The sequence below is a fragment of the Hyaena hyaena genome, unplaced genomic scaffold, assembly GCF_003009895.1.
Source record: "Hyaena hyaena isolate Hyena2069 unplaced genomic scaffold, ASM300989v1 scaffold_84, whole genome shotgun sequence".
Taxonomy (NCBI): Eukaryota; Metazoa; Chordata; class Mammalia; order Carnivora; family Hyaenidae; genus Hyaena; species Hyaena hyaena.
In genome coordinates, this window is record NW_024080716.1 from 831541 (window position 1) to 845813 (window position 14273).

At 44.7% G+C, this 14273-nt stretch overlaps 1 long non-coding RNA gene across 1 annotated transcript; it reads left to right on the forward strand.

Moving 5' to 3' along the window:
• Positions 1-1178: 1178 nt before the first annotated feature.
• On the forward strand, positions 1179-10261 carry LOC120233094. Its single transcript, XR_005528715.1, has 4 exons — positions 1179-1240; positions 6630-6819; positions 7788-7938; positions 10047-10261. It is a non-coding gene; the product is annotated as an uncharacterized LOC120233094 (long non-coding RNA).
• Positions 10262-14273: the final 4012 nt, after the last annotated feature.

Sequence of the window (14273 nt, forward strand, 5' to 3'; positions counted from 1 at the left end):
AAGTGCAAGGGAGAGGATCCCTGGATGGTTACATTTCAGAGACTGATAATTTGTGGAAAAACTTGGAGTGAAATGGGCAAGAGGGAAAAATAAGGTTGCCTGTCATAAAAATTCTCAGATGTGAGTAGTAAGTCTTGTCCGTTGAGAATGTGGCATCCTCTGTCTACTGAAGACCGGCTACCATCCACTCATTAAATACATAATGGGTCTGGAAAGGGATGGTGTTTTTCTGCCTTTAAAGGCCATCTCCTCTCCATCTTCATTTACCATTCCCCGAGGTCAAGATCTCATCCATCATTTGTACGCACCTGTTACATCCCAGGAGCTGTACTGGCCTGGAGAAAGACACTCAGAGAAAGACTCTGATAGCTCTCCCACTTTAGAAATGGACACAGACAATTTGCGTGCAAACAAATAAATAAGATGATTGAATACTGTAGTGACTGCTGTTTTTAAAAATGACAGGAATTTGTGATGAGACTAACTGCCAGGGATGAGTATGGAGTGTGGAGGGTCCTAACCAAGGAGGGCATGTGATCTGATTTATAGATGTGAACACTCACTAGCTGCCTTTAGTATTCTAGGACAGCTGTGACCACCCCTCAGCAACAGTCTCTGTCTCTTCTTACTTTGGCCACAGAGTCTCAACAAAATATAAACTGGATGTGATACTTCTCCATCTGCAAACTTTTAGAAGCTCCTTGTCACCCCCCAGGGTAAAGCTCCAGCACTTGGCACGGATCTCGAGATCTCCACAGTAGCTTCCAAAGTCATGTTGAGGCAGCGGTAGCACATGCCCTCCCCCCTTGCACCCCACTGCACACAGCCCCCCTCTCCCTGGGAGTCCCACTGGGCCCTCACTTGGTCTCTGGGCATGCTGCCCACTCTCCTGAGGCCGGGCATTTGCACAAACTTCCCTCTCTCTGTGATCCTTCTTTTCCCTCTGTCTCTATAGAATGCTTCCCTTTCCTTTAAGGTTTTGTCTAAATGCCTCCTCTTCTTAAAAGTCTTCCCTCACTCTTCCAGGTAGACCAGATGAGCCACTGCCTTGTATGTGCTCATAACACGCTTTGTTCACACTTGCATTATAACACCTCACACTGAATCATAATTATTTGTGTATGTGTGTGCGGTGAGCTGGGACCACGTCTTAGTCAGAGCCAAGCACAGGCTGGGCACCTAAGTGTTAGTGGATATTTAGCAAATGGGTCGGTTGATAGAGCATTGGATAGAAGGATGGGTAAGTATATGAATGAATAGAGCCTAGCTCCCTGGTATTAAAAGCAAGGCAACTCTGATCTGGTTCATCAACTGTGAAATGCAGGGTCCGAGTAGATGATTTTTAAGGTTATCGCCTGCTCTGATGTTCCAGGTTCTGAGAGTCCATAAATCATGACTGGTTATTGCCATTGGAATCAGAGAGCCTTCTTGGCGTGGCTGCTTGAGAAAGCCCAAAGGGCTCCCAAGTTCATGGTTAAGGATCAAAAAGCCCACGGAACCTTGCTGCACTGGGGTAAATAAAACCTGGGCATGGGCTGGGTGTCCTCCTGTCCCAGCTGGCAACACTCACCATTACCCCAACATACCTGCTGAAGGAAGAAGCCTGGAGCGAAACAAGTTTCGAGCCAGCCCAGCAACAGCGTCGCTATACATTCCTGTAAATTTCCAGTGCCATGCAAGGGCCTGGACAGGCGAGTCTGTGCCGCTATGTCACATAGTTCCAGTGGTTACCTTTGCTTGCTGCATAATCTGTGGGTGTGGTTTTCAGGATAGACTTGTGCAGATTTAGGTCAGAGGTGAGGACCAAAATAATCCCTAACTCAGCTTTCGACGGAGGAGAAAAGAGTGAGTATACACCGTTCCCTCTCTATTGGGCTAGAGAAGGTGACCTGATATTCAGTTCAAGCCACAGGGTCTAGCTTGCTGCTGGCCACGTGCTCAGCCATACGTTAGGTGCCACGAAGACTACTACAAGGAGGGATGAGACGGATGCTGTGCACAAGGAGTCTACCTTATAGTGAGGGAGAGCAATAATGTACTTAGGATGGCACGGGTGAGTTCTCTGCGGAGCGGAGAGCAAACAGACCCCAAGTGGACACAGGTTGGAGGAGGGAGGAGGGAATGCCTCACAGAGGAGGAAATGCATTCCACAGATAGAAATGTCATTGATTGTGTCAGTCAGGAAAAGTGCTTGAACAAGAGTCTGGTGCGGTCTGAGTACAGGGCAGTGAAAGAGGTAGGGGGCCGCGTGTTTGGCTACAGTAGAAAGTGTAGATGAGAAAGAAGGGGGGGCTTCATCATACTGGGGAGGGGAAGGAGTCAGCTAGGTCTTGGAGACCCGTCTCATTACTCATTGTTCACTCAAACAATATTTATCCAGTGCCTATTTTTGCCATGCTTTTTGTCTACATTTGAGCGCCGGTCTCCAAGGTTTAAAGTGCATCCTCTAGGCAATGGGGGTGGTCCCTGGAGGATCCTGAGAGGTGATGAGCGTAGACAGCTGGAGAGCCTTACCTGACGGCTTCCCTTTCTTACTTATATGATCTCTGGCAGAAGCAATTTAGTAGTGACATCACTCAAGCTTCATGGAGTTGGACGCATGACCTCTTATGATCCCTTCCTAGGAATTCTGTGATCAATTATCTATTTGTAATCAACACAGAGCCCTTCTAGACAATATCGGGATAACCTGTGTGCACACAAGCACACGGGCACACAGAGAGATCAGACTGAGGTATTCCTGGAACTAAAGTCATGTCATACGGAAGGTCACATATCAAAAGCAGCTTTCTGGAAACAGTCACAGCAGGAGTTGGGGTCCTCGGGCCCCAGGACATGTCTCACTTGAGATCTGCCTCTTCGCTCTGAAAAGCTGCAGAAACCTCAGCCCCCTGCGGTTTCTCCTGTGCTAACAGTAGATTTCCAGGCCCCTGATCCAAAGGCAGGGGGTGAAAGCACAGGACATGGGGAGAGGAAAAGAGACAAGTGAGGATATGAAACTACAGAAAAGAAAACACTTGTAAACCAAGAGAGCAGCTCATTTTAAAGAGATCGAGCCCTGCCTTTCAAAAATGCAGTGAGTATTAAAATCGCTGATTTCCTCCTTCCCCTTCCTACATGGGGAGGAGTTTACTGGAAATTATTTTGGGAGTTAAGTGAGTACAAACTTACCTTTGAAAGCACGCAAGGGGCAGAGAGGGGGAGTGAATCAAGCTTCAAACAGAGCCAACGCAAAGAAAGATGCTAGGAATTAAAACCCGTCTGGTGGCTTTTTATAAATGTATTCTTGCAGATGTAGGGGTTCTTTGGCTCTTGGCTGTTTTAGAAACATTTTTATTTTGACTGGATCCTGGGGACTTTATTCATTCTCTACCCTATTAATTGTCTCAGAGCCTGGGTCAGGGCTTTTATACAGAAATGGACTTTCAAACAGTATGTGATGACCTTCAAGCAGTATTGATAATTGTGAGTTCCCGAAGCCCCTTCACAAAGGACATATTTTTCTTCTCCATCTCTGTTCTCTGCCGTGTGGGAACTGCATATTCCAGGAGTCAGATTGTTTAAAAGAGTTCAGGCCTGGGGCACCTGGGTGGCTTAGTTGGTTGAGCATTAGGCTCTTGGTTTTGTCTCAGGTCATGATCTCCCAGATTATGAGAGAGAGCCCCGTGTCAGGCTCTGTGCTGACAGTGTGGAGCCTGCTTGGGATTCTCTCTGTCTCTCTGTCTCTCTCTGTCTCTCAAAAATAAATAAATAAACTTAAAAAAAAAAAAAAGCTCACGGAGCGCCTGGGTGGCTCAGTCAGTTCAGCGTCTGACTCCTACTTTTGGCCCAGGTCATGTTCTCATAGTTTGTGGGTTCAAGCCCCACGTCAGGGCCTGTGTTGACAGTGTGGAGCCCACTTGGGATTCTCTCTGTCTCTCTGCCCCTCCCCTGCTTGTGTTCTCTCTTTACATATATAAATAAATAAACTTAAGCAAAAAAAAAAAAAAAAAAAGCCAGGGCACGAGCCCCGGTAGATGGGGTTCTACCACCGAATCTAACCCCTTAACATCCATGAGCCTGTGGCAGGGTCACCCTCCCCCTCTGGGCCCTCGTTTTCTTTTATGAGAATCAATAGAATGAGGCATATAATTCTGTGGCCCCTAATGAATTGAGCCATGAATTGAATTTCNCTTGGGATTCTCTCTGTCTCTCTGCCCCTCCCCTGCTTGTGTTCTCTCTTTACATATATAAAAAAAAAAAATTAAAAAAAAAAAAAAAAAAAAAGAGCTCAGGCACGAGCCCCGGTAGATGAGGGTTCTACCACCGAATCTACCCCTTAACATCCATGAGCCTGTGGCAGGGTCACACTCCCCCTCTGGGCCCTCGTTTTCTTTTATGAGAATCAATAGAATGAGGCATATAATTCTGTGGCCCCTAATGAATTGAGCCATGAATTGAATTTCTTTAGTATCTAAAGAAATTAAATGGAATACTTTCTTTCTGGCCAATTAAAGGAAACACTTTCTTCTTTTCCTGCTGTCCTTGGTGGGGGTGTGGGGTGGGGAGGGAATGGTAACACGATGACTTATGCTACACCAGGTACAATGCTAGTATGTGTGTTTATTATTTCACTTCCAGCAAATGGATTTCGAGGATGGAGTGATTCAGCGAAACCACAACAAGTCCCGTGTCCTGTGGAAACACAGTAGTCACCACTATGGAGGCAGCCCAACTCCGCACACCTACTGCACTTGCACCCGGGATCCCCCCAAATGAGGTTACAATCTTAACGATGGTATTGAATGCTAATGGATCCCGAAGTATCTTACAAATGATCAAAAAAGCTTAAATCATTCCAGTGTATGATTTTAGCGTTCAGCAAAGCGTGTTGTAATTTACTTATTTGGGAACCACGAATCACTAAATGATATAAATGGTAACCAGATGAACCAGAATTTTCCATGGCCCAGAATACCCCAGTCCCTGGCCATCTTAGGTAAACAGGAATTTACTATGGCATTAAAATAATAATAGCCTCCAAGGACCAGATTCTGGTTGTCTCAGGCTTGCCAACGGTCCGGCAGTGTGTCAACTGCAGAGAACACTGTCCACTCCAGCTGGGCATTACCGGGACCCAATCAGACTCCATTTCAGAAATCATGGGCGGTGTTTCCATGGAGCTCTGCCCGAAAAGAGGTGATCTAAATCTTGCATGAGAGATGTACATCAACAGGGAGCTTTGCCTAGAACACTGTGACCTAAAAAATCATATTAAGGAACTCAGAATGCAGAGTCAGTCTCACAGACACCAAGTGACCTTGTGCAAGGCACCTTGCAGACTGCCTTGACTACTTGACTCCCCTAATGAATGGTGACTGCCTTGGTGAGTACCTGGGCCAGCGGCACGCCCCAGCCAGGGGCAAACATTTGGATTTTCACTGCCCTATTTTTTAAAGGCAACCTGTTCCTTCTATTAATCATCTTGCTGTTTGTTTGTTCTGGGAGGCAAGCACTGATTCAGAGGAAAATATCACCTAGTGGTTAGACTGGCACAGTACCTTTGCGGCACTTCCTTCTCAAGATCTTGCACATTTCATTTTTTTGTATCCCTTGAATAAAGATGCCCACAATGCACGTAGAGCTCAGGGCCTGGATGTGTGAGTTCCTCCCCACCCTCCCCCAACCCCATCCATCCTCAGATGTTCTTCCTCTACTAGATGAAGAGGATTGGGTAATACAATACATTTCCCTTTTTGTCTAAGCTGCTGGGAAGCTCAAAATCATGCTATATGCCTCATTAAAATTATCCTATTTCTAAGTTTTCTTCCCCCTCACTGTCCTCTTCTGTCATGACCACATCTTTATGTTTTGATGAGACTACTATCTTTATATCTCATAAGTTACTTTAACTACTTTTTGGAAGTGGCATGCCGATAAATCAATAATGTGGACCTAACGTGCTTTATAAGTGCTTTCCACACGGGAAAATTTGGAAGATTAATGCTTATTCTGTCATCACAGTCTGGAATCTCCCTTCTAACACAAATTAATCATTAATATTTAAAAGCTTATAAATAGAAACGGCGATGAGCCTTTGCATGGTCCTCACCATTGATAAGGTAGGTGCTCTTAAACATGTGCTCGCATCTTGTAATTAGTGTTCACATGTTACAAATGGGAAAAGGGAGGTTCGGAGGGACGGAGAGGCCACAGAGTTGGTCAGTTCGGATCTTCTGACCCTAAGCTGAGTCTTTTGCTACTGTATCTCCGACGTCATCTTATTCCTCAATGACTTCTCACTTAAACCAGGTCTCCTTATTGTCCTTAAACAAGTCATTTGCTTCGGTGTGTTTTCAATTTGCTGATCAGACTGGAGTAAAGACCATCTGAGTGGTGATTTCTCTTGCTGAGATGATCTGCAGAAAGTCTGCAAACTATTGGTTTAAGGTCTGAAGGGCCAAACTTGAGATGGTCCCCTCTGGGAGATTTGAGCCTCCTTCCATCATCCGGGCTTCCGTGCCTCAGTTTAACTGTCACATCACATGCAGCCCTATTTGAGGTATAAAGGGACAATGGGGAATGTATGAGTTCTACTCTTCTTTTCTTTTTAAATAATTTATTTGAAACACCTCTCCTTGGCCTCCCAGCTACCCGAGCGGCAGACAGAATGCCAAATCCACAGATTGTTGGGACAGTGAAGGAGAAGAACAGTCCGTCGCTTCTTAGGGCTTGTTGGTGTGAAAGCACAGGATACCCTTTACCCACAGCCTCAAGGTCATGTTATTACCCCACCTGGGTCCATCAACCAACCTGCTTTAATGTGACTCTGAAAATAAGGTAAGCACTGCATCTGTGTTTTGGTTTTTTCTCATTTCAGGCCACCCACCTACCCTCAAGTGCAACTGTACTAAAAAGGCTTCAGGGATAATTTGTTCTGAAGGCCTGCTCCCTATAGAAAATTCTGGAAGATCAAGTCCCCTAATATAGCTGTGCATCCAACAACCTTCTCCAGGTTTGGCCAGACTCAATTCTGGTTCCCCCATTAGGCCTCAGATCCTACCCACAGTCTGGGGGCTGGAGAGGCTAATCTCAAAGGGCTAGAAATGAGTCAGTTTCCACACTCAGCTTCAGGTGTGTGGCTTTCTGAAGCTCAGACGAGGAAGCTCTAAATTTCAGAGTGATTTTTTTTCTTTGCATACCATATCCGGAACTGAAACCACCAATTCATTTCACTTAAGCCCTCACACACTACACTCAGCTCATCAATAACATTCCAGAGATAAGATACCAAGGCTTCATCAACCATTCATCTGTCTCTTCTGCTCTTTTTTCTTTTGGTGGTGATGTCGTTTGCTTCTTTGTTTTCTTCTTTTTATTTTAGTCCTGACAACACAGGATTTGGGGGCCTTTGTTTTCTTCACAGGTGTTTATGAGAATTGGGAGCCACATATCTAAAGCTCTGGCCTTACTCATAACTTTCTGCTTTGCCTTGCTAGTCAACTTGGCAGTGTGCGAGTGTAGAGTCATTGGTTCAGGGTCCCATTCCAAGGGGCAACTGACTTTGCCAAGAGCTCCCACACATGGGTCACCTCACTAACCCATGAAAGTGGATAAAGGTGGGGTCTGGGGAGATGTTCATGCAAAGCATGTTCACAAAAGAGGAGAACAATGGAGAATACAAGCACCCTCCTGAGGCCAGCCAAAGCATCAACACATAAGAAGAGGGAAGGGCCCCTACCATTTATATAGTACCTTACAATTTATAAACCACTTTCACATCCTTTCTCTCTCTTCATTCTCACCAGAACTTGTGAAATCAGCCAGACAAGCATTATCCTCCCCAGTTTAGAGAGGAGAGCACCCAGTGCTAATAAAAGTGGAACAGTGGGCCCAAGCAGTGACAGGGGAAGAGCTAGAAACCTCTGATTAGAAGCCAGTCCCAAGTCCAGTATTCTTGTAAGTTCCATCTAACCTTATATATAATATAATATTACATGAAAATCCATGACTCCATGTTACACAGTCATTTGCGGACATTTTTAACCTTCAGGTCTTTTGTAGGTAAGGGTTAATGGCTGTTGGTCATTAGTTTTGTATAACTCTCTGGGCTTCAGCTTTCTTTATGTAAAAAATAGAGGATTGACATTAAGTTCTGAGTTTCTTTCGTTTCTGACAGTCTGTTGGTCCTTCTGTCAGTGACTACTAAATCCATGGAGGACTCGAAAATATTACAGGGCACCAGCCCCCACGATGACAGTAGTATCAGGTTAAAATGGTTGCCATGGCCAAATAAGTTAGAGAAAAGCAGGATGATTCAAAATGAAACAGGTCTTTGCTCCAGACCTTCTCAGAGCCTTTGCATGCAAATGTCTAGGGGAGGGAGCTATGGATCTGCGACATTCCTCCAAGTTGGCCCTAGAACCTGGATCTCATGGAATTCGTGTTCTGTGGAGCATTTTGATTCACAGTGGGACAATCTCCAGGGATCTCACTGGTTTCTCAAAGCAGCAGCATAAATATCAAGTAAACTTTTCCAGCCACCCCAGCACCACCACTCTCTAACGCAGCCCACACCCCTGCTTGTTCACTTGTTAGGCTGTGAAGGGCAGTCTTCCGAGCCCTGAACCACCTAGCATCGGGCAGCCCAGCTGCGCAGTCTGGATCCTATCACTTCAGCCACGGAAGCTTTTGTGCTAAAAAATAAAAAATAAAAAAAAAGCAAAACCAAACCCATAATTCATCTGAAAGCAAGGGTTTCCAATCCTGCCTGAATATAGGACTAGAGGCAGCTCCTTTTATTGCCTTGGAAGGTTGTTGCCCTTTCGTTTCCCTGTGAGCAGGGACCCATCATTCTCCTGTTATGGGAAGGAAAGGTGAGGCCGCTCAAGGATTTTCCATTCTGCCTGTAGTCCTTTGGCCTCCCACGGCACACCCAGCATTATTCCTCTATAGAGAAAGGAATTCTAGAGTCTCAGAGGGATTTTTGGGGTGCGACAGACCACAAGAGGCTCTGTCCAGTCTGAAGCTCCTCTCAGCTAACCTCTTCCCCTTCAGCAACCTTCCCCCACCAACAGCCTCTCTTGAACAACTGCTGGGGGTGGGGGGAGGTGCTCATCTTCTCAGAGTCAACCAGGCTCCATATTTGAACAGTTTAGATTGCTCGAAAGTTTGGCACCACGCACTTCTCGTGGGAACTTCTTCCTGTGGCAGGCCCCAAACACGTCTGCTCCTGTTTCTACAAGTATGAAATGTGTCTCTGCCAATCTTGCAGGTGACTCCGCTCGTCTTGAATCAAGGTCTTAAAAATTCCAAGGGCAGCACATACTTCCGTTTCTGGGCCTGACATAGCTCGGGGATTAACCTTCAATCACCTCTCCCAGTCCCCCTTGCTGTAGAGGGAAGGACTCTGTGGTGCCAAGGAAATTATTGACCGATCTGGGGATCCTGTACTCAGAGTGTAGACTTCCTGCCCTGTGTTTAGGTCAACAAATGCCACCTTCAAGTTTAGTGTAGGGCTTCTGCTTTTGATCTCAGCCACACTTGTGCTCATTTGAAAATGGTTAGCTGTAGAATAGACTGAGAAAAATTATCTTTAATTCTAGAGCAACATGAAACTTCCTAGTATTGAGCTATGCAAAAAGAAAAACCTAAAAACAAACAAACAAACAAACAAAACCTTCAGGCTGCAGGAAGACATCAAGGCACACAGTTAAAATGGCCTTGGGATTTCTGTTTTATTTGCAAGAAGAAAGTAATTCTTATTTTTGCCTCGACTGGGTAAGGTGTTGTGCAGTCTTCATCAACCATCTAGTTAGTGCTTTAAGATCCTACATGAATATTTCATATTAATTTTCTTATTTATCCCCATAACAACTGTTTCAGGTCATATATTATTGCATCGTGTTCTTACACTTCATGAAAGTACTGGTGTTTCTGAGGCTGTGGTTATGCGCTGGTCTTTTAATCTTTTGTTCTGTTGCTAGAATCCTGGACCGCACCTCAGAAGTCCTGGTTCTAACCCCTATGTGACCTTAGGCAAGTCACTTTCTCTCTTTGACCCTCAGGTTTTCCAGCTATAAAATGGAGGTGTGGGCGTAGTGAACTTGATGAGCTCCAAGAACCCTAATCCTGTTCCACTTCTTACATGTACTTATCCCTGTTGACAGCATGAACAGAGAGAGGCTAAAACCACAGCTGAATCCAGGAAGGCAAACCTTTGCCCACAATTTGTCAGTAAGTGACAAATAGTGTCTCATTGTCTATACATCTCAAAGGACAACATGCCCATAATCATTGATTATAACTGGCACAGTGATGATTATGTTTTAACGTGGAAATCCTGCCTGGTTGAAATAAGGAAATTTCTGAGAGAAAGTTCAAGTTTTGAAACTGCTAATGCCTTCCTGTGATGGTATGTGGGACGCAGTGGGGGTGGGGGTGCAGTAAGCCAGACAGTTCGTCTTAGGGATAACCTCTTTGGTTTATGTAAAATATCTGAGTCAAAGCAAATTCATGCTTGTAGGCTGCCATGCCTGAAAGAGAATGAACCCTCGCTCAGAAGAGACTGAGCCCTTCATACAATTAATCAGTGACATATCTGTGCCGTAACTTGCAATGTCTACTTTCCAGAGGAAAGATTATTTTCAAACCACATAAATGATGATGCTTTTGGAAAAAAAAAAAAAAGCAACAGAAAGGACAACCCACCTGTCTTCAGTGTAAAGATTTCGATATGAGCTTGCCTATTGTTTTTATTTCACACCCACCGTCTTGATGCCTATTATCTCTAAAATCATTTCAGTTTCCAAAAATCATTTGAAACACTCCTACAACCGGGGCTTTTGATAAACAGTCCAGCTTCTACAGAAAGAAACAGGGGTGTGTGTGTGTGTGTGTGTGTGTGTGTGTGTGTGTCTGAAATTGAGAGCCAGAGAAAGGTGAGCAGTGGAGGTCAGGGAGAGGAAATAAGGGCACACTTAGAAGCCAGGGACTCTGGACATCTATGAATACCCAAGTGGGCTTTACCGTAGTGACAAAGGCATTCTGTGAGCATGGAGCTTCCCTCCACTGATCTCTCTTTAAAGCCTGTGAGAAATTTTGGGGTAATTTCACTCTGATATTAAGAATACAAATAATGATTCATGTTTTTGAGCAATTAACAATGTCCCGAGAGCCTTTCCGAGAGTTCATACTTATGAACTCATAGTACCTACAATAAGTCTAGGAGACTGATACTATTATTATCCCATTCTACGGATGAAACAAACAACCAAAAAAAAAAAAAATCCCCACAGATTACAGAGAAGTAACCTCCCCAGTCTCCAGCTCATTAACATTAAAGTTCTGCCTGACCACCATTGAGACTGAAAATGTTACTTCCTCTGGGAAGTACTTCAGGCAAGATGGAATCTTATTCTCCTTTGAGCCACCAGAACTTTCTCATGGCCTTGAAGCCACTGCCTTAAACCACAATAATCTGTGCACGTGCCAAATCAACTTTGTAAGACTCCCAGCTCCCTATGATCAGAGTGATATTAAAATCATCCCCGTTTTCCCACAGCATAGCAAAGTACCTGGCACTACAGAGGCACTTAGGAAATACCAGTTGAGTAAATGAAGGAAGAGACCCAAGTTTTAGTCCTGAGTTCTCATAGCCATATTAGGAAAATCATTACAGCCAGATCTCCAGGGCCAAAGGCGGCTGAATCTCGAGACAACTATCTGTGCCTTTTAAAATAGAACATTCCATTTGTTTTCACCCCTCTGGAGTGTTTTTCTTTTTCTGAATTCTTCCCCACCTCTTGGAAGGTCATGGCGTGTGGCTTGTCCTTCCGGCCTGGCAAGTAGGTCTCACAAATATATATATATGGTAATGACAGAGAGAAGCCTTAAGTCATGTCAAGTTCTGAAGCTTGTTGTACTCTCACTGCTAATCCTGAAGTTGACTTCATACAGGTTAAATTGATATAGCTCATCTTTGCTTTCAAAGAATCCCTCATCCTTTTAGAAACAGAGCAGAATCCTCTGACAACCTAGGCCAAACCTTATTTCCAAAGTATAGCAAGACCATGTAGAAAAACTGAGATGCAGCAGGATGACTCTGATAAAAGGAGAATCTTATGAGTTCATTTAAATAGGTAATCGCCCAAAGGTCCCCTCCTTTAAACTTCTCACTTGGCAGACGGAGGTATTGTGGCTCAAAGAGAAAAAACGAGTTGCCCAAGTTGACAGATCGTTTAATAAAAACAGTAGGGATAGACTCAGGACAGGCAATTCCTAAATGAGGCAACTGTCCTTATTCTATTTTGCCTGCCTTCATGACGAGGTTCATAAGTAAGCGAATCTTAAAGTAAAGCCTGTCCAGTTACGTTTGAGGTCAAAATTTGTTTGGGGTTTGAGAAAGTCTTCAGGCCCAGGCAAGACCAATTTTAAGGGATTGGATGATAGGGGGTCTCTATTTTTAATCACATGCTAAACATTTGTACCTACCAAGCCATGGCATGATAAATTAGCTGGTTGGCGTCAAAAGTGCATGAGTCATTGTTCTCACCAGCAATAAATCCAATTGCTGGCACCGAACGGATGAAATGCAAAATGACAGCTGAGATTGGAGCATGTTGGCCTCCCTCCATCAAGGGTTCTTCAGTCCATGTCTATGCTGGTAGAAAATGTTACATTGTCCTCACAATGATAGTCAAGGATTTTAAAGTAGTTAATGACCTCTTAATATTGCTGGTGGCTAAAAAGATCAGCAAAAGTGGACAATGCCAGAGCAAATATTTGGCAATGACCAGAGGTGAAGTCCCAACTTTGATTCTGACCCTGTACATGAACCTGGACATGCCATGTGCCTCTGTAAGCTGCATTTCCCCCATATGAAGATGGACCAAGGGATGAGTGAGGTCCCCTCCACATCTAGGATTCAATGACGTGTGATTGTCTGTGAGTCCTCAGGTGAGCAGCAGCTCAGAAACTCATCATTTCAGCTATCAGTAAGGGGCATTTGGGGGCTAGAAAAGCAAAGCAATCTGAGAGTCACAAGAATGGGCTTACTCTCACCTCTACACCTGGGTGATCTTGAGCAATATCAGTTCCCTTTCTGAGCCTCCAATTCTTTTGAAAAGTCCAAGTAATAATGCCTATTTCTCAGAGTTGCTCTATGAGTTAAATGAGATTATGAATGTCAATGTGCGTGTAACCTGAAAAGCATATGGAGTTGTGTGGGTGAGGATGAGGATGAAGATACTGATGAGGAGTTAAGAACACTTTTTGATTTTCCATTAAGATACAAAGGTACTATGGGTTTAGGTTTAGGGTCAACAGATAAGGGTAAAGGAAGGAGACATTCTCTCTGAGCATCTGTGGTCTGCCCACCGTGAAAATTACATGTTTCTGCCCTTCCTTCCTTCCTTCCTTCCTTCCTTCCTTCCTTCCTTCCTTCCTTCCTTCCTTCCTTCCTTCCTTCCTTCCTTCCTTCTTCCTTCCTTCCTTCCTTCNCTTCCTTCCTTCCTTCCTTCCTTCCTTCTTCCTTCCTTCCTTCCTTCCTTCCTTCCTTCCTTCCTTCCTTCCTTCCTTCCTTCCTTCCTTCTTTCCTTTCCTCCTTCCCCCCCACATCCCTTCCGTCCCTCCCTCCCCAGTCCAATAGAAATCATCACCTGTCTTATGTCTCAGGCTCCCTTCCCCCTACCCTCCTCACTGCAGACCTAGCTGGAGTGTCAAATCAAAACCTCCGTACAGGTATTTTGCCCTCACTTCTTCAGTCTTCTAGATCATCTAAAAGAAAACAGCAGAGGCACTCCCTGCACCCACGCATTTCCCTGTGTTTTGAGGGCTGATACAGCCTGGCCTCCTCGTGGCAGTTAGAGCTCATGTTCCATCTCCAAGTCTTCCCGGCACCAGAGTTCTGGGTGCTCAGCAGGGGACCTGGCATTTTTCTAGCAGCAAAGCCTGCTGGTATCTGATAGGAATGACACATTAGGTAGAAAACATGGCGTCAAAGTGCATGAATCCACCCTCTTACAGAGCTGCAAAGGACATTGGGAACTCCCTGGTTCAACCCCCCTAACTCCCTGTTGTTTACAGATACACAAACTGAGCCCTAGAGAAGAGAAGCAACATGCTGTGTCATTTAGAAGTAGAACCAGAGGGATCTTTAAAGGACATCTGGGCTAAACCCCTTATTGCACAGATGAGAGAACTGAGGCCCAGTGATGTTAACTAACATGCTCTTGAGTTAAAGAACTAGTACTGAAACCTATAACCTCTGATTCAAAGCTCATATTTCACTTCAT